This window comes from Bos indicus, chromosome 20, assembly GCF_029378745.1.
Source record: "Bos indicus isolate NIAB-ARS_2022 breed Sahiwal x Tharparkar chromosome 20, NIAB-ARS_B.indTharparkar_mat_pri_1.0, whole genome shotgun sequence".
Classification (NCBI taxonomy): domain Eukaryota; kingdom Metazoa; phylum Chordata; class Mammalia; order Artiodactyla; family Bovidae; genus Bos; species Bos indicus.
In genome coordinates, this window is record NC_091779.1 from 46,523,786 (window position 1) to 46,549,810 (window position 26,025).

General features: G+C 34.6%; 1 protein-coding gene across 1 annotated transcript in view; it reads left to right on the forward strand.

Moving 5' to 3' along the window:
* Nucleotides 1-26,025, forward strand: part of CDH9 (cadherin 9) — a 139,153-nt gene that overhangs the window by 55,522 nt on the left and 57,606 nt on the right. The window lies entirely within an intron of this gene.

Below are 26,025 nucleotides of genomic sequence, written 5' to 3' on the forward strand. Positions count from 1 at the left end.
AGTTATTGCCTCACTCCTCTTTCTGCTGTATCTTGAAATAGCTGACATATTCTTTCTGCCATCCAGAATTTTCTAATTATCTATTGTCCTCTTACCAATCACATTCATTCTATTCCACACATACACTAATTCCTTTTTTTCACTGTGAATTATCCCCCAGTTTGTGCCCAGTGCTGAGATAGTTTCAAATTCTGAACAGAAAACAAAATAAATAATTATTAATACTAAAATTTCCCACTAGTCATGTATTTATTTATTTTTTATTTTTGGCACAAGACACTAGAAGTGACTCTAATGATATAAACATTGTTTGACTCACTGGCAACTTAGGCAAATCGGATAGAATCAGACAAAAAGGAAAACATGAAAAGTACCCAGTATCACAAAAGTTATGCTTATTGCTATTAGATCAGAAATATTGGTGAAATAGACAAAATCTTGGTTAATTCTTTACTCTCTGTATGTGACAGTAGATATTTTTTTCAAATGCAACTTCTTTTAACCTATTATTTCCTTTTCTTTTGATATCTCTCTCCTCTGGTTCCATGTCATACTCATTTTGCTCCATGCATTTCACTTCCTGACTCTTTTTTCCCTTTTATTTTGCCTTAGGTTAGTCACATGGCACCTTCCAACATCCCTCATTTAACATCACTTCTCACACTATATTTAATAACTAACATCAGGATATTACAAGTTCAACTGACAAATGTTTGTGTCTGAGGACTTGAAATTGCTTTATGATTCTTTTCCTAAGGCAATGTGTAAAGGACAGATTCAGTTCATGGGGCCTTGCACAAAGGGATTTATCCTTGGAGATTCACAGATACAGAAGAATAGATACAGATAGAAAGAGATTCTAGTAATCTTAAGGTAATCAAGGCTCCTCTACAAGCATTTATTTTTAGCCATAAACAGAAACACTTCTTTCTAAATATTGATTGCACATTAATTAACTGATCACCATTACTGTACTGACATTTAAAAATATACGTTATGCTTTAGATCCTCTTGCTCCTTGTTCATTTTTAATTAGTTCTATAATCTGTCAAAAAATAGTGAAGTGGGACCTGCTTTTATTAAATTACTTTTAATCAAATATTTTATCACTTGGTACTTGGGAAAATAACCTCACTTTGATCATGGACAAGTTTCAACAAGATCATGAACCCAAAATATAAAACACATTAAAATAGCAAAATTTTTCACATGAGGATATTCAAACCAAAACTATGTGTCAAATATTTTTATATTACCAATGGAAACAACACTCATATGAAAGAAAATCTTCAACAAAACACTGTTTGGAAAAACTACTTTATCTCTTTTGTAAGAAGACCTTGTCTTAGATATGCTATCACCACCTATTTAGTTCATTATAAAAATGTGATTTCAACTCCTCCTTAACATTTATCAAGATTTTCTGTTGTGTTAGTCGCTCAGTTGCGTCCAACTCTTTGTGACCCCATGGACTGTAGGGAACCAGGCTCCTCTGTCCATGGGATTTTCCAGGCAAGAATATTGGAGTGGGTTGCCATCTACTCCTCCAGGGGGATCATCCCCACCCAGGGATTGAACCCCAGTTCTCCTGCATCAAGGGAGATTCTTTACCACTTGAGCCACCCAGGAAGCCCTATTAAACTCTTCAGCTCAGTTCAGTTCAGTCGCTCAGTCGTGTCCGACTCTTTGCGACCCCATGAATTGCAGCACACTAGGCCTCCCTATCCATCACCAACTCCTGGAGTTCACTCAAACTCACGTGCACTGAGTCAGTAATGCCATCCAGGCATCTCATCCTCTGTCATCCCCTTCTCCTCCTGCCCCCAATCCCTCCCAGCATCAGAGTCTTTTCCAATGAGTCCAGTCTTCACATGAGGTGGCTAAAGTACTGGAGTTTCAGCTTTAGCATCATTCCTTCCAAAGAACACCCAGGGCTGCTCTCCTTTAGAATGGACTGGTTGGATCTCCTTGCAGTCCAAGGGACTCTCAAGAGTCTTCTCCAACACCGCATTTCAAAAACATCAATTCTTCGGCACTCAGCTTTCTTTACAGTCCAACTCTCACATCCATACCATAGAGTTGACTAGACGGACCTCTGTTGGCAAAGTAATGTCTCTGCTTTTTAATATGCTATCTAGGTTGGTTATAACTTTCCTTCCAAGGAGTAAGCGTCTTTTAAACTCTTAAGGCTCTGTAAATTCTCTACTAATCTGCTCTCCTAGCATTTGACATTATTGCTCACTTGCATATACAGCTATCTCAGCTCTCACCCTTGAACTTGGTCAAACACTTGAGTTATGATGACAGATTAATATTTTGAACACAAGACATATTGTCTTTTTGACCACCTTGCTCTGGTTGCCCTGGGTAAACTTAAACTGAACCTTCAAGAATCCATTGCAGTGGCAATACCCTGAGTGAAGACCTACTGTATCTACCATGCATCAAGATTGGGAAAGAATAGGAGCTTCTAATAGGAAGAAATTTTCAAAGGTTTTTTTTTTTTTTTCTTCTTATTTTTCAGAAGCTAGGTATCACAGAATATGGTAAGATATATTAATTTATAGCTGATTAAAATTATAGAAATTTAGAAGTGTATCTGATCCTTGGATGTAAAATCCAGGGTTCAATTACTCTTGCCTGGAAAATCCCATGGACAGAGCAGCCTGGTAGGCTGCAGTCCATGAGGTTTGCTGAGTGACTTCACTTTCACTCTTCACTTTCATGCATTGGAGAAGGAAATGGCAACCCACTCCAGTGTTCTTGCCTGGAGAATCCCAGGAACGGGGGAGCCTGGTGGGCTGCTGTCTATGGGGTCGCACAGAGTCGGACACGACTGAAGTGACTTAGCAGCAGCAGCAGCAGCGGTCTTAGAACAAACAAAATGGCAGCTATGGAATTTAATAAATATACAAGTGTACACACACCAAACATAAAGCTTACAAGATTCAGTCCTGATTGTGCCATTCAGTAACAGTGCAAAAGTTGTAAGTCAGCTAACTTTCCCAAACTTCAGATTCTTGTTAGGTTAAATTAAAATGTCATTAAGATTTCTTAACTCGAAATTCCTGTTGTTTTCTAGGATTGTGGAGGGAGGGAGCTGAGTCTGTAGCTAGGAAGTGCTAATACAAATTTTTAAAATTTCATGTGGATAAATCCAAGGGTTGGGATTGCATACAGCAAGAAACAAACACACACACACACCCCCCTAAATAAAAGCTAGTCTAATGGGGTGAAATTAGACCACTACTATGAAATGCTGAAAATTCAATTCTGTGATGTTTTCTTATACATCATGTGATGTGAATCCCTGTTGAACTAGTGTACAAACTCATCATGAGTGGAGCACAATTCTGGGATGATCATTTTGCTTTCAATGTCAGGGTGTAGTGGAGGACTAAGGAATACATTGTGAGGATACTTTTATAAGGAAATGTTGTAGAATATTTTCTTATGTCATTTCAGGTCTTTGGAATACAAGAGAAAAGTCAGACATGTTGAAATAAAAAGCATTTTTGTTTTCACAATAATGCAAGCTGAGGTTTACTGATTCTGTTTTCTTCAATGAGGGAAACCTTTGCTTCTTATTCTTGAAGATTACAAAGTTATAACAATAGCCATGTGATTTCTCAGTAATGTGAATAGATGTGTGACTGAATTACTTGGGCAGTACTAATATCGCTCAAGAGAATTATAAAGTAAATTTAAGAAAAAGTATAGCAAAGGTTCCTACTATTCTTATAGAGAAACTTCATACACAATTGATTTTTTATATATTAGGTTTAGATCTTGAAAAATCCATACTTATGGATTAATAATCAATTGATCATATGTCTATACTTAATGAGCAGAAGTTAATTGTATTATTTTAATATTTGGCTGTTAGAACACATTTATTGCCTGATGAGATAAATTTACAGATAAAGCAATTATTGACAATTATTATTTTTGAACAAAATTTTAGTATTCATAAAATAATTTTAATATATCAACTTAATTGACCAATATATTTTAATTCAAAGATATGTAATATTTATGCTTACTTTTCTCAGGGAAATTGTTGAACTGCCTATTAATAGTCACCATCTAAATTCAAGTTATCTTTTTTACAAAATAGCTCTCAATTATTTATAGTTTAATTCAAAAACATGTACTATTCCATAGCTGAAATCATCCAAAATATAATCATAAAATTATAAACTAGAAAAGAGTTTTAACATTCATGAAACTCTTGGTTACAGCTGGATACTATTGAGGTAGGTTTTAACAAAAATGAAGCAAAACAGAAGTATCGATTGTCAAATAGTTAGGAATCTGATTTACATTTATTGAGTATCAGGGGGTGGAATAACTCTCTTGCACTTTTACAGGTTGATGTGGTCACTAAATATGTGTCTTTCCCCCAAGAAAATATAAAATAATGTTCTTGGATAGGCAATTTTCTCTTAGGCTTTTAGGTAGGATATGGCGGTATGATTTGTACAGAGACAGAAATAAAGTCTGAAATTTCCTGAAGGCTATTTGATAAATGGTTATAGAACATTATAGTGTTTTTTCTGAATCTAAATAAATGATCTTTACAAAGGTTTTAGAATGTCATTACTTATGATGCAGTCCAGGTAGCAGCTGCATCTGGTCTATGCGCACATTGTATCCCAAAATGCTCTTTATAAATTCATTGTTTAAAACCAAGAACATATGAGAAAAATACTAAGCATTAAGGCGAGGTGCTCAGGAGAGTCTACAAAGGCTTATATCATACTGAATTCTATACAAATCTACTTTTACAATAGAGTGCTGTCATTTCCTTCTGACTACCAATCCCCTCACCACCAGTACTGTAATACCACAGCCCTGTACCACTGTTATCACCACAGTAAACAGACTTTTCCCTTGACTTAATTTAATGTTTAATTCTCAGAAATATGTTGCACACTATTTCTTTCTTTTTTATTAGGAGATAGTTGCTTTATAATGTTGTTTTAGCTTCTGCTGTATAACAAAGTGAATCAGCTATTTGTACACATACATCCCTTCCGTCCCTGTTGGACCTCACAACCCTTCACCCCTCAGATCAGTTGATATTTCAATATTCAATAAAAATATTTTTTTCAAAAATAAAAGTGAAATAATGATATTTTCACATTAAAAAGAGCTAAAAAATTTTGCTTCCAGCAAACACACTAGAAGTAATGTTAAAGGAAGTTTTTGGTTTTAAGGGAAATGACAACATACAGAAATTAAGGTCTACACATGAAAATCAAAAGCATGGCTAGAAATGGTAATCACTTAATATAACATGATTTTTTAAAAATCTTTTCCTTTTAAACTGGTAATAAATACCTAAATAATAAATGATAGCAGTGTATAAAGCAATTTGCAATATATACAGAAAGAAAATATATAACAAAACTAAAGTCCTACAGGCATGGGAGATTATAATGTTGTAAGATTGCTATTTTAATTATAAACATGTTGTAAACAATTATAAAATATATAATATTGATTCCATTTACAGTATAATTTATAAGGTAGTAATTATTTTGGAGTAAAAGTGATTATAAAGTATATTTCTTTGAGGTTTTCTCTGCTCTTTCTGTGATGATATATAGTGTCAATCTCTCAGGACCCAAATTAATAAACACTCAATGAAAATCTATTGAGATAGCACCTCAATGTTAATTTGAGTAAATATATGATGTCAAATACTTTGAGAAAATTAAAAAAAAAATCTAACACAAATTCAAAGCCCAAGGGTCACATATTGTGTATAGGAAATAAGCTAGTAAACAAAAATAATTAAAATTCTGCCATAAATACAGTTTTGATAGATGACTTCATAACTTTGACAGTAGATTCTAGCTGGGGAGAATGAAGATGGGCTTCATGTAGGAGGAAGCACCTGATGTAAGACTTAAAGCAAAAGAGAGAAGATGAGATTATGGAAAAAGATGTTAGATACTTCCCGGAAAAGGGCCTATGAAATGATCAGATAGAGGTCAAGTATTTTGAAAAGGAAAGTTTTTACTTTACCCAATCTGTTTTATCACTCATTTGCTTTATAGTATGGCTGAACCATTTCAGTTTGTCATTACTTCTAGGATTTGTCTCTTCTTGAGCTCTATAGGAGGTTTGATGTAGTTGCAAACCCAAAATAACTTGGCAATATTGAACTCTTCCATTTCCTACTGATGAAATCCACAACTCCTTAGCCTTCTTGCTGACATTTTCTACTGTTTATTAAAATCAGATATTGTTCATGTGAAGTTTAGACATCAACTTAGAGATGTTGACAGAGACTTGAGGGTTCCATTTTCTGTTACTATCTCCTCCTTAAGATTGTGCTCTGCGGTTTCTGTCTACTTTGGCAAACCCAAACTCCAACCACTGACTCCTCAGCCCAGTGATATTACTTCTCCCTTCCTGGGGTCTAATTAAATATTCCTAACTCTATCACTGGAAAATACCCTCAGAGGAAAAGTCTGGTAATAATCTGGTGGTTTAGGCCACAGAAATTTAACTCAGAGTCATAGGCTTTGCAATACCACCTCTTTTGCTTGGTGGTTTGTGTCATCAAGCAGTTTTGTCTGTTTGTATATTTGTTGGGGTCATACATTCATAATTATTCTCAGTGGATATATTTGTACATTTTATCCTGTGAGGATAAAATGCCAAATATCAAGACTGATTTTGAGAAAATGCTTTATGATGTGACTATGCATGTTTCATGAACCAGTAAGATTTATTATAATATTGTAAGACTTAAAAATGTTTCAAATGTTCTAAGTCAAAGTAAACTCTTTTTCCCAAATGTATACTTATTATTTCTGTTTCATGGTTGATTATATTAGGTAAGACTGTCAGAATGTTTTACATCATAAGTGATAGTGTGAATCAGTTCCTTACTGTGATATGTCACTTTAAACAATACAGTCCTTGGTATTTTAAAGTTCTCTGACATGTAAAGAAACATGATGGCTCACTGTTTGCTTCCTGGAAAAGAACTCAGACCTTTGAAAGGAAATTCGCTGTGACCATTTGCAAGTGTTTTCTATTCACGTCTTGTCTGGACCAGCAAGTCTATTTTAGAGTCACATTTCTGCTTTTCCATTCACACATCAAATGCCCCACAAGAAAAAGTGATAAATGACCTTTCTTTCCAGAGAAGTTTTGAACAGCTCCACTCAATCTACCAGTACATCAATGAGAGCATGAGGGCAAAATTCAGGTTTCAATAGTTAGCCTGTATCTTTTAAATTATTTACTCTTCTACTGTGTATGTTACAGTTATGTAAAATAAACATAAATATTACCATTTTGTTTTACTGCATTTTGTAAAAATAGTTCTATTTTATCTATTCAGGTTGGTTTAGTCCTTGAAAATATAGATCCCTGCCCCCCCCAGTTCAGTGTCTATGTTGATAGTAATCTAGGTTTTTTAGCACTGGACTGTAAGGTTATCATCAACTGTTATAATCATTACACTGATTAACCACAAGATAGAGCTAAAATTGAATAGGCGAATAGCTTCTAAACCCATTGAATGTCATTAATGGAGTTTTGCAAAAAGAAAAAAAAAATCACGTATCATGCCTTTTTACTTATTCATTTTTATAGGTACATAAGTCATTATTTAGCTCATTAAAGATGGCCTTTTATTAACATCAAACATGATTTTAACAAAATGGAGCAAAAGAGGAGAAAATTAAGTTTTAAAATATATTATGCAAGATAGTTAAAACTGAGCCATGCCAAAGCCTTTGACTGTGTGGATCACAATAAACTGTTGGAAATTCTGAAAGAGATGGGAATACCAGACCATCTGACCTGCCTATTGAGAAACCTATACGGAGGTCAGGAAGCAACAGTTAGAACTGGACATGAAACAACAGACTGGTTCCAAATAGGAAAAGGAGTATGTCAAGGCTGTATATTGTCACTCTGCTTATTTAACTTATATGCAAAATATATCATGAGAAACGCTGTGCTGGAAGAAGCACAAGCTGGAATCAAGATTGTTGGGAGAAATATCAATAACCTCAGATACGCAGATGACACTACCCTTATGGCAGAAAGTGAGAGGAACTAAAAAGCCTCTTGATGAAAGTGAAAGTGGAGAGTGAAAAAGTTGGCTTAAAGCTCAACGTTCAGAAAATGAAGATCATGGCATCTGGTCCCATCACTTCATGGGAAATAGATGGGGAAATAGTGGAAACAGTGTCAGACTTTATTTTTTGGGGCTCCAAAATCACTGCAGATGGTGAATGCAGCCATGAAATTAAAACACGCTTACTCCTTGGAAGGAAAGTTATGACCAACCTAGATAGCATATTGAAAAGCAGAGACATTACTTTGCCAACAAAGGTCCATCTAGTCAAGGCTATGGTTTTTCCAGTGGTCATGTATGGATGTGAGAGTTGGACTGTGAAGAAAGCTGAGTGCTGAAGAATTGATGCTTTTGAAGTGTGGTGTTGGAGAAGACTTTTGAGAGTCCCTTGGACTGCAAGGAGATCCAACCAGTCCATTCTAAACGAGATCGGTCCTGGGATTTCTTTGGAAGGAATGATGCTAAAGCTGAAACTCCAGTACTTTGTCTACTTCACGCAAAGAGTTGACTCTTTGGAAAAGATTCTGATGCTGGGAGGGATTGAGGGGAGGAGGAAAAGGGGATGACAGAGGATGAGATGGCTGGATGGCATCACCGACTGGATGCACGTGAGTTTGAGTGAACTCCGGGAGATGGTCATGGACAAGGAGTCCTGGTGAGCTGTGATTCATGGGGTCGCAAAGAGTCGGACACAACTGAGTGACTGAACTGAACTGAACTGAAAATATATAAACATTATGTGTTATTGTGTTAATTTTCAACATAATTTAAAAAGTAAAGATACATTATAAACATTGTTTTAACCTTAAATTCATTCATGTTAAACACGTTAAAACAGAAAACCAGATCACAATAAAAAATGTTCACAAAATAAATATTTTAACATGTTATTGAAGGTATATGAGGTAGAGAGACACTCAGATCGGTGAAACTTGTTGCAATCATTTGTAAAACTTCGGTCATGAAAGAAGTTGAAATTAATAGTTATTGTTCTATAATCATATGCTTTTGATGAGTTTAAATTTTCTTAACTGTATATCAATACAGTTGATATATATATGCTGCTGCTGCTGCTAAGTCGCTTAAGTTGTGTCCAACTCTGTGTGACCCCATAGACGGCAGCCCACCGGCTCCCCCATCACTGGGATTCTCTAGGCAAGAACACTGGGGTTGCCATTTCCTTCTCCAATGCATGAAAGTGAAAAGTGAAAGTGAAGTCGCTCAGTCGTGTCCGACTCTTAGCGACCCCATGGACTGCAGCCTACCAGGCTCCTCTGCCCATGGGATTTTCCAGGCAAAAGTACTGGAGTGGGGTGCCATTGCTTTCTCTGGATATATGTATATGTGTGTGTGTGTACATATATATATATATATATATATATATATATATATATATATATGCATGCCTTGCACTGCTAATCTTCAAGGAACTTTTTAGGTAAAATAATAAAATCTAAAATAGATGTTATAAAAGTGACTATAAACTAAAGTACAAAATAAATGATATATTTATGCAATCAGATATCTAAAGATTCTTCCACATTAACTCAGGTAACTTAGGTTTTCCAATTTCTTAAACCATTACCTGAAATCATGAAATATGTTAATATAGAGAGCACATTGAGTAAATAATCTTAAAGCCCCATCTCATGATCAGGCATACTTTCAAAATTAGATTTTATATATATATATAAACTTAATATTACTTTGCTGCAGTTAGCAGTCCTAAGAATAAGACTCAGTGTCCTCACTCAGTATTTTCCTTTTTCCTGCAACCTGCATCACAAGTGCCATGCCAGAAGACATTTTTAAGTGTTTGGCCATGTGCTGCAAGTCCTAGCAAGAATTCTTTTAACATTTTTTCCTCACAGGGAAAGGCATACAGTAGAAAAGGTATACAAAATATATTCAAGGGACGTCAATGCATTGAGTTTATCATTGATGTCTCCTCTGTTTATTTCTCTTGTGTAATTGGTTCTATTGATTTATTTTCCAAATTCATAGGTGTGTTGACATATGTGTTGCTTCTGTCAGTCTTCAGTCTCTAGTCAGCTTTCTTACACTATTAAATTCCTAAGAAGTCCGATTACTCCCTCTATTGTTTTTTTTTTCTAACAATTTACTTTTCTATACCTAATCAGAGTACTTTTTCTAAATTATGAGTATCAATGTTATCCTCTCCAAAACATTTTAAATGGTTCTTACTTAGGAAAAATGCTCACATGTTGAGATCATCATTCTTTTAAAGCTCTTAACAGTTGAATATTCACTACTGTGTTGTTGTTTAATTGCTAAATCAACTTTGACTTTTTTGCAATCCCATGGACTGTATCCCTCCGGGCTCTTCTGTCCATGGGATTTCCCAGGCAAGAACACTGGAGTGGGTTGCCATTTCCTTCTTCAGGGGATCTTCCCAATCCAGGGATTGTTTCCTGCATTAGCTGGTGAATTCTTTACCACTGAGCCACTAGGGTTTTCCACTTAATACTCATCCCTCCACAATTTATTTATACTCTCCATTGTATTCCCTGCTTATCATCTTATTCAGTTTAAAAGTTTCTATATTTGATATCACTCTTTATGATTGATTTACCCATCTGCCATGTAGAAGTTACTGTTTTCCCTTTGATATTATTGTATATTTTATAGCATTTTTTAAAATCATAGAACAATTGTATTTCTTTCTGTGTGCATGTATTTGTGTGCAGGCTGTTAAAAAAATAATTACTTATCAATTTCAATGATCCTAATATAGTACAGGCGTATGTACACATGAACACACACATGTGTTAGAGAAATAAGAACAGCTTTCTTTGTAAATATATTAAACTTTGTAAGCAAATAATCTAAAGTGAATTCTGTGGTTAGTGCATTTTAAGTGTGTGGTTGAATTTAGCAACATATACAAATAATATGATATAAGACAATGATTCAATCTAAACTCCTTTCTTTTTGACGCACGGGTTTTTATATTTAATGAATTTTATGCACTGAGAGCACAATGGATAATACTGTTTCAAGTTGTTCCTACTAAACAAGTATTTCTCTAAAGTTGGAATAAAATAGTGAGAGTGATAATGTATTGCTGTAGTTAACACTCCCCCGAGTATAAAAATCGCTTCTTTAAAACGATGTGTTCAAGGCTATAACCTTCACTTGTATTCTATGAGATATAATATGACTGATGAATGAATCCTAATTTTCTCTCATGTCATTTCACTCCTGGTTATGTGCTTCATCTTGGCCATTTTTATGGTGAATAATGCTGGAATCATAGAGTACACATTCTCTTTTCTGACTTTCCGGTCAAGGCTAGAAACAGAGACTCTCTTTTTAGCTTTGCGTAAACCTGAAAAGAAGCAGAGTTTGCATTTATGTCACAAGGAATTTCATAGAATAAAAGGTAGCTGAAATGTGTGAATTGTGATAAGAATGGCCTCTTCTATGTCAGAAGCATTTTTTGAGGTTTTTACTTGGTAACATTCTTTTCCTCGCTATGGATCAGAAAATTTAGAGGAAACGAAAGTTTATGTTGGTATTCAATTTGAATTATATGTGAAGAGCCCAGGACCATTCTTATTATATTCACAGTAGACATTTGAATTACTGTAGGACTTGCAACATTTATGAGAAAAATCATCTTATTTATATGTATACAGGTATACAAGACAAGGTCAAATTTGCAAAAGTGAGTTTTTTTCTGAAGTAAATAAGGCTTAGTCTATGTAAATATATGGAAAAATTCAGTGAATGCATAAAATGAAGATTACTAATGAAAAAGCTTCAAAGTGTACTCGATTATTCTGTCATACTGCTTTGGAGTTATTGCAATGATTTAGTTATTTTCTGTTTATTTTAGGCTAACAAGCCAAGTAAATACAGTATAACTTGAACAATGAAGCTTAGTCATAAATATCCAAGCAATACAATATTGGAAAAATCATTTACATGGCATGTGAAACCACATATGTCATGTATATTGTGTGTGTGTGTGGTGAGTTTCCTTTTTCTCATATATTTCTAAGGTTTGGTAATTTGTTAAAAAAAAAAAGAACTATAAATAAATCTATAATGCTTATTCTTTACAGTAAAATAATGTGCCTTATGGTTGCTTACTCATCTGACTACTTGAAAAAGTTTGAACAGTAATTAAAGGTCAGTAACTACAATTCCAATTATACATATAAAGAAAAAGTCAGTGACTGCTTAATTTTGTGACATTTCTTTTGAAGCAAAAACCTGACATTTCTTAAAATATTAAAAATTAAAGATTTACTAACTATATTTTAATTTAAAAATTCAGACTGTTATTCAGTTCAGTTCACTTCAATCGCTAGGTCATGTCCGACTCTTTGTGACCCCATGAATTGCAGCATGCCAGGCCTCTCTGTCCATCACCATCTCCCGGAGTTCACTCAAACTCATGTCCATCGAGTTGGTGATGCCATCCAGCCATCTCATCCTCTGTCATCCCCTTCTTCTCCTGCCCCCAATCCCTCCCAGTATCAGAGTTTTTTCCAATGAGTCAACTCTTCGCATGAGGTGGCCCAAGTACTGGAGTTTCAGCTTTAGCATCATTCCTTCCAAAGAACACCCAGGGCTGATCTCCTTCAGAATGGACTGGTTGGATCTCCTTGCAGTCCAAGGGACTCTCAAGAGTCTCCTCCAACACCACAGTTCAAAAGCATCAATTCTTCAGTGCTCAGCTTTCTTCACAGTCCAACTCTCACATCTATACATGACCACTGGAAAACCCATAGCCTTGACAAGACGGACGTTTGTTCGCAAAGGAATGTCTCTGCTTTTGAATATGCTATCTAGGTTGGTCATATTCATGGCTGCAGTCACCATCTGCAGTGATTTTGAAGCCCCAAAAAGTAAAGCCTGCCTGTTTCCCCTGTTTCCCCATCTATCTGCCATGAAGTGATGGGACCAGATGCCATGATCTTCGTTTTCTGAATGTTGAGTTTTAAGCCAACTTTTTCACTCTCCTCTTTCACTTTCATCAAGAGGCTTTTTAGTTCCTCTTCACTTTCTGCCATAATGGTGGTGTCATCTGCATATCTGAGGTTATTGAGTGTTATTAGAAATACTTAAATTTTAAAATGGGTTTTGTTATGAAGAAAGTTGAGACTATGACTTACCTTGAAAAAGATGTATATGTATTTAGTGTTCACATATATATATATGTATATACATTTGTATCCCACCCATCAATAGAAGACAAGAAAAATATAAATCTAAGATTCTTGATGTCAGTAAAACAGGAAATATGTGTTAAAATATGCTAATAAAACAGGAAAAAAGTGAATTAAAATAAATAAGAAAAATATATATTAGGCAAAGGAAATTTTAAATTTTAAAGTATTAACACAATATAATTGAACTCTATAATTATGCATTGATATCTGTTAGTTCTAGCACTATGCTGTATGATACCTAAGGTTTACAATGAATGTTTACTTAATTCATATAGTCCAGTGACATAGATATCAGAAGCATATACCCAAGAGAAAAAGCTCAATGTTTTTCACAACATTGTTGGAATCTCTGCTTTTGCTTACTTCCTTGCCCTAATTTGTCACACTGTTATTTCAAAAATTTTAAATGATCATCATCCAAAAATCTTTTATGTTCAATTAACATAAGAACAGATTCACTTCAATCACAATAATAAAAATAATATCTAAACAACTATTAAATATAGTTCTCCAGTGAGCCTTGTAAAGATAACAAAGTTTGAGACCTGGCAAGGGATTTGAAGTGTGTTTCAGCTATCAGTATCCAAAAATAGCAAAAGACAAAATAGTAGTTAATAGTTGATGCTGTGATTCTCCCACCAGAAATGTACCCATTAGATACAACCTCAGAAATATTTGAAGATATATGCACATCTGCATTTAGTATACCACTGTATATAATAGCCAATGGCAACAAAAACAACCTGAACATCCATTCACTGAACGTTGCTTACATAAGAATGAACAATTTCCCCACAATGTAAAATGAGTATATGGAACTACTTTAAATTATATGAGAAGCTATCTGAGATAAATTATTTAGTATTACAAAAAAGGAAAGAAAAGTATGGGAGATGAAATTTTAGGAGGACAGACAGCTCTAGTTAATATTGCATATTTATACCTTTGATATATTAGACTATATTTCATATCAATAAGGTGAGGACAGATGTTATCTTTATATTCACTTTGTTTTTATATTTGCTGCTGCTGCTGCTAAGTCGCTCCAGTCGTGTTTGACTCTGTGCGACCCCAAAGACGGCAGCCCACCAGTCTTCCCCATCCCTGGGATTCTCCAGGCAAGAACACTGGAGTGGCTTGCCATTTCCTTCTCCAATGCATGGAAGTGAAAAGTGAAAGTGAAGTCGCTCAGGTTGTCTACTTGAAAGTTACACAGTCGTGTCTGACTCCTAGCAACCCCACGGACTGCAGTCTACCAGGCTCCTCCATCCATGGGATTTTCCAGGCAAGAGTACTGGAGTGGGGTGCCATTGCAGGTTATCTTAATTCTTTATCATCATCACATGTTCATTTCATAGTAAGTAAAAGTACTAACATGTATCCAATTTTGCCTGATGTGAGATCCTATCCAGACTTGACCCCATCACTCTTTTTAAATTCTAGGTACTTCCCCTGCCAAAGGTTGGACTGCCTAATCATACCAAAATCCTTACTATCTTCAGATCAGATTATGCTTCTTATACCTCCCTTTTGCCTCAGAGGTTAAAGCGTCTGCCTGCAATGTGGAGGACCTGGGTTTGATCCCTGGGTTGGGAAGATCCCCTGGAGAAGGAAATGGCAACCCACTCCAGTATTCTTGCCTGGAGAATCCCATGAATGGAGGAGCCTGGTGGGCTACAGTCCACAGGTGACAAAGAGTCGGACACGACTAAGCGACTTAACTAACTAACTATACCTCCAGCGTTTTGTAAATGGTTGGTTCTTTTTTAAATGTCCTGAAATATTTCCCACCTCTTTTGTTTGCCATTAACTGGATATAACTCCTATTCATATTTCATAATTACTTCATACATCACCAATTCCAGAAAAGATTTCCTCAAATCTTCCCTCTCTTCCCTCAACATAGTTCTATATATAATTTCAGTAACATAATTTTATATTCCCTTTGTTTGTATATTTCACATTACACTAAGATGTAAATACATTAAATTGATGTTTATGTCTTTATCTCTGCATATATAATGTATTGCACAGCTCCTGACACACAGTTCAGCTCAGTTCAGTCACTCAGTCGTGTCCGTCTCTTTGCGACCTCATGAATCGCAGCACGCCAGACCTCCCTGTCCATCACCAACTCCTGGAGTTCACTCAAACTCATGTCCATCGAGTCGGTGATGCCATCCAGCCATCTCATCCTCTGTCATCCCCTTCTCCTCCTGCCCCCAATCCCTCCCAGCATCAGGGTGTTTTCCAATGAGTCAGCTCTTTGCATCAGGTGGTCAAAGTACTGGGGTTTCAGCTTCAGCATCAGTCCTTCCAATGAACACCCAAGACTGATCTTCTTTAGGATGGACTGGTTGGACCTCCTTGCAGTCCAAGGGACTCTCAAGAGTTTTCTCCAACACTACAGTTTAAAAGTATCAATTCGGTGCTCAGCTTTCTTCACAGTCCAATTCTCACATCCATATGTGACCACTGGAAAAACCATAGCCTTGACTAGACAGAGTGTCTATAATTTGCATGTAGTGAAAAAATAAAAGAAGAATATAAGAAATAGTATAGATATTTAAAAGGCTGGGTGTAGTTTAGAATACATATTTGAGTATCATTCACCGTTTCATGATTTATCTTTACTAGTAACTAAGTTCCCTTCAGTAGGCATTTTCATTCATGTATTTCATTGTTGGGTTCCTAATGCCTAAAAAGATACCTGGAATGTATATATATGTGTGTGTGTGTGTGTATATATATATATATATATATATATATATATTCCAGTGATCTCTAGGGATCACTTCATAATGTCCAGTGAAATACTGTATCATTTTTAAAAGGAGTAATTACCAACATGCAGTAATGATCAAATGATACATGGTAAAGTTCAACTTGCATTTGTGTCCATCACTGTAGGATAATATATACAATAAATGAAGTAAAAGTTCCTCAGTTTCTCTATTTCAGAAACATTTATAAGAAGGCTAATGGTTGCTATTGATTGAATGACTGAGTGATGATTGATTTGGTGTTAATGTCACATCTTTGCAGCAATCTATAAGTAATAGTTAGTCTGTAATGCTCTGTTTTGGTTCAAATATCAGCAATGAATAGTTGTCGTCACCACAAACCAGAAAAGACAGAACTGACATTCACTGCCTTTGTACTTAAGACTTATTTTCTGTATATATTTTGAGGGGGTCTAAGACATAAGTGATTTCTCCAAAATAGACTTAAAAGTAGTCCAACAGAGAGCACTCCAAAGGGGACTGGAGCCAGAAGCTCAATTAGCTGCTATCCTACAAAGGGATTTAAATTATTTGAGTTCTATTGTATGCTCGTTTTCTTCTAGGCAAAATAAGCACTATTTCTTTAAAAGGACAAAAGTCAAAATGCTGTAGATTATATTACTACTGATAGTAGTAAATGATCAATTCTAATATTATTTACTGAGTTATCATCAATTCTTATTCAGATATCATCAATATCTCATAGTGATTATATTTGTAAAAATTTACATTGGTAAATTTTTACTTTTATGCTTTCATGAAATCACTGCAGATTAACTTGTTTAAAAAGAACAGATTTTTTTTGTAGAAACATATTGAGTTAGTTTTTATGAGGGTTCTTTATAGTAAGAAAATAATTCTTGTTTAGAAAAAATTGTTAAACAGATTAGATATGGAGTAAAATATTTAGAAATAGGAAAGTTTGGGAGTTTTTTGCTCATTTTGGTGAATAGTACAGCAGAAGAGCACAGAGGTAAGGAGACTACTAATGACAGAAGGCTAACTGCTTCGATGAAAGGTCAATAAAAGCTCATAACAAAAGCTTACATTTGATAGCAAAAGGAACTCTAAGATAATGAACGCATAGTACTAAATTTCTGTATAGTGGTCAGAGTGACTCTGCTAGGTCTTCCATGCAATAAATATAATCTTCTACAACAAAGTTAAAATTATGTATGGATTTGTTAGTAGTTATGAGGTAGAATTATTAGGCAGTCAGTGTAAGGTTGGAGGCCTCAGTTCTTTTTTTTTTTTTTTTAATTTCACCTCATTTTCTCACATAAGCGTTTTGCTCCATCAGCCTAATGCTATACTTGTTGCTCCAACCAATCTAGGCATTCAGAGGAATGCCGTGCTGGTCTGAGGATCATAAAACATCCAGATCCGGGACAAAACAATCAGTAACTGCTGTCCAATTTATCAAGGAGGAAAATTCAAGGTGGATCATTAACTTTTAAGTATACATCTGGTCACTAAATGGAGAAGGCAATGGCAACCCACTCCAGTACTCTTGCCTGGAAAATCCCATGGACGGAGGAGCCTGGTGGGCTGTAGTCCATGCGGTTGCGAAGAGTTGGACACGACTAAGCAACTTCACTTTTCACTTTCATGCATTGCAGAAGGAAATGGCAACCCACTCCAGTGTTCTTGCCTGGAGAATCCCAAGGATGGGGGAGCCTGGTGGGCTGCCGTCTATGGGGTCGCACAGAGTCGGACACGACTGAAGCGACTTAGCCGCAGCAGGTCCCTAAATAATGATCTGGGGTCTTGAGAAAGGGTTGAGGGCTGACACTCAATGTCTGGAGAAACTGATAAACTGGGAACCCAAAGAAGCCATAAAAATGACAAACTGGATGTTGTGATATTTAACTGCTTGGTCAGAAATTACGTACATCGGGCTCTGAGCCAAACAAAAACGAACAGATCAATTCTATAAAGATATAAACTGTTTTTATTACTGCTCTTGCAGGTATTTCACCCCCTCTCAGTGTCTATGCTGGGAGTTTTTTATCTCTATCCTCTAAAATAAACTTTCTCTGTGTGTTTGTGCAATTCTTTATTCAGCTCCGCAAACAGAATTTGGTTTTCTGTTTCAGTTATATTGGTTGGCTCATTAATTAGCTTGGGTTGAAATTAAGTGGATTAAATTTTTTTCTTATTTAATTTTTCTCTTTCCTTACTTCAAAGTGTTATACATGGGATTATCTGGAAGACACACAAGAGGGAAAGAGTAAAAGCGACAGAATATAGGCATCTTTGATAAAAGTGTTCAGTTAAATGGAGAGGACTTTGCATTTCCGGAAGACATTAAAAGGGGCCAGTGAAGTCTTATCTAAAATTTCAAAAGATCAAACGATATCAGCTGATACCCAGTTTAAAACTGGAGCTATATGTTTGAAAATATATGTCACCTAAAGAACAAATGAATAAACTTTAAAGTTTCAAGATCATGTGAATTTCCTTCTCTTAAAATTTCCCGACCCAGGAATTGAACCAGGGTCTCCTGCATTGCAGGCATATTCTTTACCAACTGAGCTACCAGGGAAACCTCTCTTAATATGTACTAGTCATTAAAATCATGCTACCTTTTAGTTTCAGTCTGTTTCGTAATTGAACTACTAATACTCTCCAGAAACTTACTTTTATTTTTTTTGAAGTAATTGGTTGTCTTCTTTATACTGACAAAGATGCATCAATATCTTTCTCAACATAAAGCCTCACATAACTATATTATCAATTGGAAAGTTTAATGTGATGTCTAAACTTTTTAATTGTTTTATAATGACATACAGAAGGTAAACTCTGTGTCTATGAATGAATTTTCTTGATTTTATCCTCTGTTTAATACCTTTACTGTGTATATAATTTATTTTCAAAATAACTTCAACTGGAACATGAGCAGCATCAATCACTCCTTTTATCTTTCAGTGTCCAAAGTTGTTGATGAGAACATACCTGAGCAGGTGATCTCACTGGAAGCATTTAGGATACCTTTTCTTAATGTAGTGGTATAAAATTTAATGGTAACAGAGAAGAAAGAAAATCAAAAGTAAAAGGATCCTAATTCTTATGTTTTATCACTTTATCACTTTTAGAACATTTTGGAAATATTGTGAATATGAAAATCAATCATTTTGAAGTATATAATTCAATGGAATTTATTTCATCTTCAGTGTGCAACCATAATTCCTATTTAGTTTCAAAACGATTGTATTACCCTCCATATAAACCCTATATTCACGAAGCAGTCACTGCCTGTCCCACACCTCCAGCCCTGTCAACCACTAACCTGTTCTGGATACCTCATATAAATGGAATCTATACAATGTCATCTTTTATTTCTGGCTTCTTTAATTTGGAATAATAATTCTGAGGTTCATCCACACTGTAGACGAGATCCGTTTAAATTTCTTTTTCTAATTGAGTGATATTCCATTATATGAATATACCCCATCTTGTTTATCCATTCATCCAGTAATGAATCCGGTTCCACTTTTTGCTATTGTAAATAGTGCTGCTATGAACATTTAGGTACAAGTATTTGTTTCAATACGTGCTTTCAGTTTGGGAGGACATACCATTAGGAGTGAAAATTCTGGGCATACGGTAAATTATATTTTTAACTTATGGATGTTACAAAAACTTTTTCATATTTTGTTGGTCTTCCATACATCATCTTTGATTTAAAAATTTGTTCAAGTCTTTTACCCAATTTTTAATTGTATCGTCTTTTGGTATTAAGGTACAAGAATTCTTTACATAGTCTGAATACTGGACACCTCTCAAATATATGTTTTGAAAAACATAAGCTCCTATTACATAGGCTACTTTTTTTTTTTTACTTTTCTTATAGTGTCTTTTGATGCACAACAGCTTACGTTTGCTTATTTTTATTTACCTATGAGATTCGATTTATCTAAGTCTTCTTTTTTTGCTTGTAAGGGTGTCCTGTATAAGGGTCCACAAACAAATCCAAGGTAATGGAGATTTACTTCTATGTTTTCATCTAAGAGTTTTATATTTTTAGCTCTTAAACTCAAGCCATTGATCAATCTTGAGTTAATTTTTGGCACCATGCTATTTTGCCCATACTTTTGTTTAGTCACCCTTATTAATATTTTTGCATAGGTTCTTATTAAATAGATAACTTCTGGATTTCTAATTGTTCTACTTTCATAGTAAAATATTACTAGGGTGTATGTAAGTTCTGATATAATAAACGTACAATTTAGATTTTTAAAAAGTGAATTTGTTTTCACTGTACTGATACAGTATCTCCTGAGTACAGTTTTCTCATCTTTATTTGCTTACTTTGAAGTCGCCAGTTTTCTTCAAACTTAGCATTTTTGTCTGTTCACATCCATGTATATTATTATAGCCACTATTCCTGAATTTGTAGGTGACTTTCCCTCTGTGCATGTGAAAGATCTCTACAGAATAACAGGCTTTATCTCAGGAGGCACTTGTGGGAATCATAAGGGCAAACAAGGAGATCATTGCTTCCTTAAATAATCAAGGGAGAGTAGTGTAAGATATCGTTCTGATTTTTTTAGAAAGCCTTGTTTCAATCTCTTGTTTAGATCTCTTGTTTCATTCTAAAGGTAAACTGCCTCTTTCCCCCATGTTAGTTAGGGAAGAAGAGTAACTAAAATCAACCAATCAATGATACCATTGCCTAAAATATTTAATTAAGTTCTTCAATATTCAACCTTCTCATTTTCACTTTTCTGTTAATCTCAGGGTTTAGTGTGTGTGTGTGTGTATATATATATATATATATATATATATATATATATACATATATGAAACAAAAATTAAACAAGCTTCTCCATTCCTCACTAGAGTGTTCTTTTTGTTTTTCTGAGCTTTGGGTCTCTTTTTTTTTTTTTTACAGAATCATGTTAGTAAATCTCACTTATTTGCTCTGCTCTAGGACTTGGCTAGAATTAACTAATGCATTCTTCTTTGTTCTCAATATTACTCTAAATTCATTCACTTGAGTATTTTTTTTCATATTTCATTTGACTTGTGAGAAAGAATGAGAAACTAAATTTGCTTCTGTAATCTATCTTTTTAAACTCAATGTCTCAATGACTTTGAAAGTGAAAAGAAAGTTAGTGTCTCAGTCTAGGCTCTCAGTCGTGTCCTATTTGCCATCCCATGGACTACCCATGCCTGCCAGCCTCTCTGTCCATGGAATTCTCCAGGCAAGAATACTGGAGTGGGTTGCCATTTCCTTTCCAGGTGATCTAACCCAGAGATCAAGCCCAGGTCTCCTGCATTTCAGGCAGATTCTTTACCAACTGAATCACTAGGGAAGCCAAATGACTTTGAGACAATCTTTAAATAGAATTTACATGTAAAATAATGTATTTTGTTTAAAATATAAGAGGTGTCAGAATGTATTAATTTAAGTACAGAAAGCATAAATTTGTATAGCATGAAATCTTCAGCATGCCTATATTTGTGCATTAAATTTGCCACCAAAAAATATATATATTTAGGTAATTTCAAATATTTATGGGAATATCAATTTGACAACAAAAATAAGTTGACTTTATTACTCCCAACATGTTTTTAAGACCATTTTTTCAAATAGCAACAGACTCAAAGACATAGAGAACAAGCTTGTAGTTGCCACTGGGGAGGCAGGCGGAAGAGGGAAGGACTGGGAGTTTGGGATTAGCAGATGCAAACAGGATGGATAACACAGGGAACTCTATTCAATATCCTGTGATAAACCACAATAAAAATGTATAAAATATATTTTAAAAAATCTATATGTGTATAACTGATTCACTTTTCTGTACCACAGAGATGGGCATAACATTATAAATATTTCAATAAAAATATTAAAAATTTAAAGAACCATTTCTCATTTATATGTAAAAGTTTCTCATCAATACTATATAAAATGTTCTCAATATCACTCCTACAGCAAACCTGATTACAAATTTCAAAGAGAAGTTTACTCCTTTTAAAACTTTATATTTGATATTAAAATCCACTAAATATATGTAAAAGTTATATTAAAATTCAATTAAATAAAAGGATATTTTTGAAGGACAAATTAATGAAATTTAAGGATCAGATGTACAGAAATTACTCAATTTATCCCACTATAGTATTTTAAGGACAAATTAAAACTATGCATTAAGAATAAAAATCTAATTAAATGTATTCAGATAAATTAAAAAAAGGACATGGAAGGACGACTTCATTGAATTATGCCTATGATTATGTCTAATATTTCATTGAGCACTAACCATGGTCTAGGAACTTTTCTAAGTTTTTCCTACATTTTAATGAATTTATTCCTCAATTCTAAAAGTGATTGCTGCTATTAGGATGATTTTATGGAGATGCAGATGTTAAGTCACTTACTAAGGTCACACAATACCAATTTGCAGACCTAGGATTTGGGTCCAGTCTGTCTGCCTCTCAGGAACATATTTTGAACCACTACACTCTACTGATGCTTAGTGTAGCTTAGTGTATGATATATAAATAGTATATTTACTAATATAGTAGGATATAATATAGTAGATATTTATATAGTAGATATACACTATAATATATATATAATACAGTAGAATAATTAGTGTAATAAACTGTACCTGAAAATATGTGATAAGTAGAATGATGGTCCCAAATTTGCCTATATTCTAATACTGAGAATCTGTGATTTTTGTACAGTATATGGCAAAAGAAAATTTGAATCCTTCTGATAGTCAGAGGGAGAGGGAAGGACAAAGAAGGAGAGAGATGCAACCACAAAAGAAAATTCAGAGAGATACCATGTGAAAATAATTTGACTTGCCATTGCCAGTTTTGAAGATGAAGGAAAAGCTTGTAAGCCAAGGAATCAAGCAAGCAAAAGAAACTTAAAAACCCAAGAAAATGGATTCTCCCTTATATGTTCCAGGAAGGAATGCAGCCTTGATGGAATCTTGATTTTAACCTAGCTAGACCTTTTAGACTTTTGACTAAGAGAACTGTAAGAATTGGAAGATAATTTGTGTTACTTCATGTCATTAAGACTATGGTACATGGTTAAAGCAGCAACAGAACAGAATAGTTGAATGATAGACTACTGATGTTTGGTTTTAGTTTACAATGACTGTTTGCATACATGCTAAGTCCCTTCAGTTGTGTCTGACTCTGAGACCCTATGGACTGTAGCAAACTAGGCACCTCTGTCCATGGGGTTCTCCAGGAAAGGATAGTGGAGTGCGTTGCCATTTCCTTTTCCAGGGGATCCTCCCAACACAGGGATCAAACTCGCATCTCCTGTGTCTCCTGCATTGAAAGTTAGATTCTTTACCACTAGCACCACATGGGAAGCCCTCACAACTGTTTAACGTTTGTTATGGTAATGTTCTAACAGCCCATTGTAATTTGTTACTTAATTTGAAGTTTATAATGACATACATAATACAGTCAGCATTTGATTTCATGAACCTTTGCTTAAGTTATTATAATTTAAAAATTATCATTCATTATTCTTTATAACATTAAAATTATCTACCTTCACCTCAGAAGGTGGGTTTTTAAGATCCAAAGAGTGGTGATTTAATTTTCCAAGAATGGGAAAAATTAGGTAGTTACCAAAAAGAAAAAAGCTCTAAACTTCTCAGCTCTAAATTTCTCTAAGTCTAGTTAGGGTGAGAATTAATGTTCAAAATTGTTAATTAATCAGAAATGAAGGAAGTCATGGAAAGTGTTGTTGTTAATTGAAATGTACATACTTGTAAGAGGAGTGAACAATGATGAAGAGTCAATAAATTGTGGCTTAAATAACATTCTGCAGTAAAATGTTAGCATGACCTTGGACACAGTAATTCATCTGTCACTCCAAATTGAAGGGGTTGTGCTCAATTATATTGAGATCCATGGTGAATAAAGAAAGTACGGTGACAGTGAGCAAGGAGGAAAATAATGCCTGGATAAATCTGGAGAGATAGAAAGAGCAAGGCCACGTGGGTTCTTGAAAGCCATGGTAACCTTTTGCCTTTATTTGTGTGTGTGTGTGTATGTGTAATTTAGCACAATCAAAAGATGAAAAGACATGAGTGTGCTTTAACCAAGTGATTTTCATATAACTGCTTCTATTTTGAAAATAATTGGTCTGGTTGTTGTGTGGAACATGGGTTCTAAAGGAGAAGGAGATTCAAAAAGACTGATTAACGATTCACTGAAATACTACAGATGATCAACAGCAGTGGTCAGAACTAAGATGTTAACAGAAGAAAAAAAAAAAAATGTCACCATAGGACTAAGACAGATTGAATGAAGGGGAAGAGAAAAAGAGAGGAAATACCTTTGTCATGATCCGCTGCACTATTGACCACAATGGAGTCTACTGGAAAAGGCAAAGTGAGGGGATGAGGAGGGAATAACTCAGAGAGAAACAGACAATTCCTATGGGGCCATATAAAGTTTTACATGGCCTATTTGTCACACTGATGGGTATGAAAGGCAGTCATTTCAATGCTAGGTTTGAAAAGATAGTGGAAAATTTAGCATGGAGATATCACATGTGATACCATTTGCATAAATTGGTATGTAAAGACATTCAAATAGGTAAACTACTTTGGGAGAAAATATAAATAGAAAACAGGGATATGGACATTTTTATTATAATGACAAATTCTTTCAGGTAGTATCCATGGCAATGTCTAGAAGAAAATCCTTTATGAGCACACTTGCAGTGCACTGGTGCCTAAGTTTTCTTTTACAAATATTTTTGAAGTATAATAGAGAAAAAATTTAATAGAATGATAGTCAAATTTTAAAATTTAATCTGCAATAATAGAATCAAAACTATATAATGCCTATATGTGTCAAATTACTGTCTCATTAGGTTTTCTAAGAAAGAATGTTTGATATATTACTGAGTATGAACTTTAATGTTTTTCAGTAAAAATGAGGAAATATGTGGCAGAATTATAAAAGTTTCTATAAACACTGAGGTTACACTGAAGTTAATATGAAGAATCGACTGCAGGTAGTGTATAGATACTGCATAGAATATCAATTATTTAGCACACTTCCTAATTACATAATTTAGTTTATTATTTTGAAAACCGCCTTACTGTTCAACTTTGATTATTCTTTCCTTAATCTGTTCATTCCTTAAGAAATGGGCACATTTGGGGTTAATTCCCCGAACATTAGTCTTAAGGGGAATTGTTTTCTTTCTTTCTTTTTAATTGAACCTATTCATTGAAGATGAAAGTTTTGTAGGCATATTTGAATCAATAAAAATGGAATCTGTGAGAACAGTCTTGGGATGTCACTGATTAAGAAATGACAAATGATTGCCTTCTCTTTCTAAGCTAAGATAGGGAATTGTCAGATCAGAGATATTGCCCAACAGGAAGTAAGCTTTCCTGATGGTTTTAAGGACACCACACAATCTATGCTAAAATACAGATGGAAAGGTGCAGGGCACTTAGTGAAGATTCCAAGATCCCTAAAAGATGCATCTCAAGCCCACTTCTCAAGAATAGGTCAAGGTAAAAAGCACAGTCACTTGCTTTATAAATCATGGTGCAATTAGGTTATGAAGCATTTCCATTTTATACTTATAGAGCTTACATGATATTTTCCAGAGAGTATGTTTCATTATTCATAGATTCTTTAATACTAAAGGCAACCCTAAACCAGGTATAGTCGAGTAAAGCATTTTAAAGGTAAGTATTCTCCTCCCATTAAACCCCATTAGTTTGTTTTTAGGATATCTATTCTTAGCATGTTTGCAATGAGATTAGATTATGTTCTTTCATCCTAAGGGGTGTTTCTTCATTAAAGAGAACGTTTTATAGGTGAACTATTTGTTAGTCATCTTCTGTCCTCCGTCATTATCTCTATACTGTATGTTTTATAGACACATTTTTACTTTCTGTCTTACATTTTGTGTTATATTATCTAC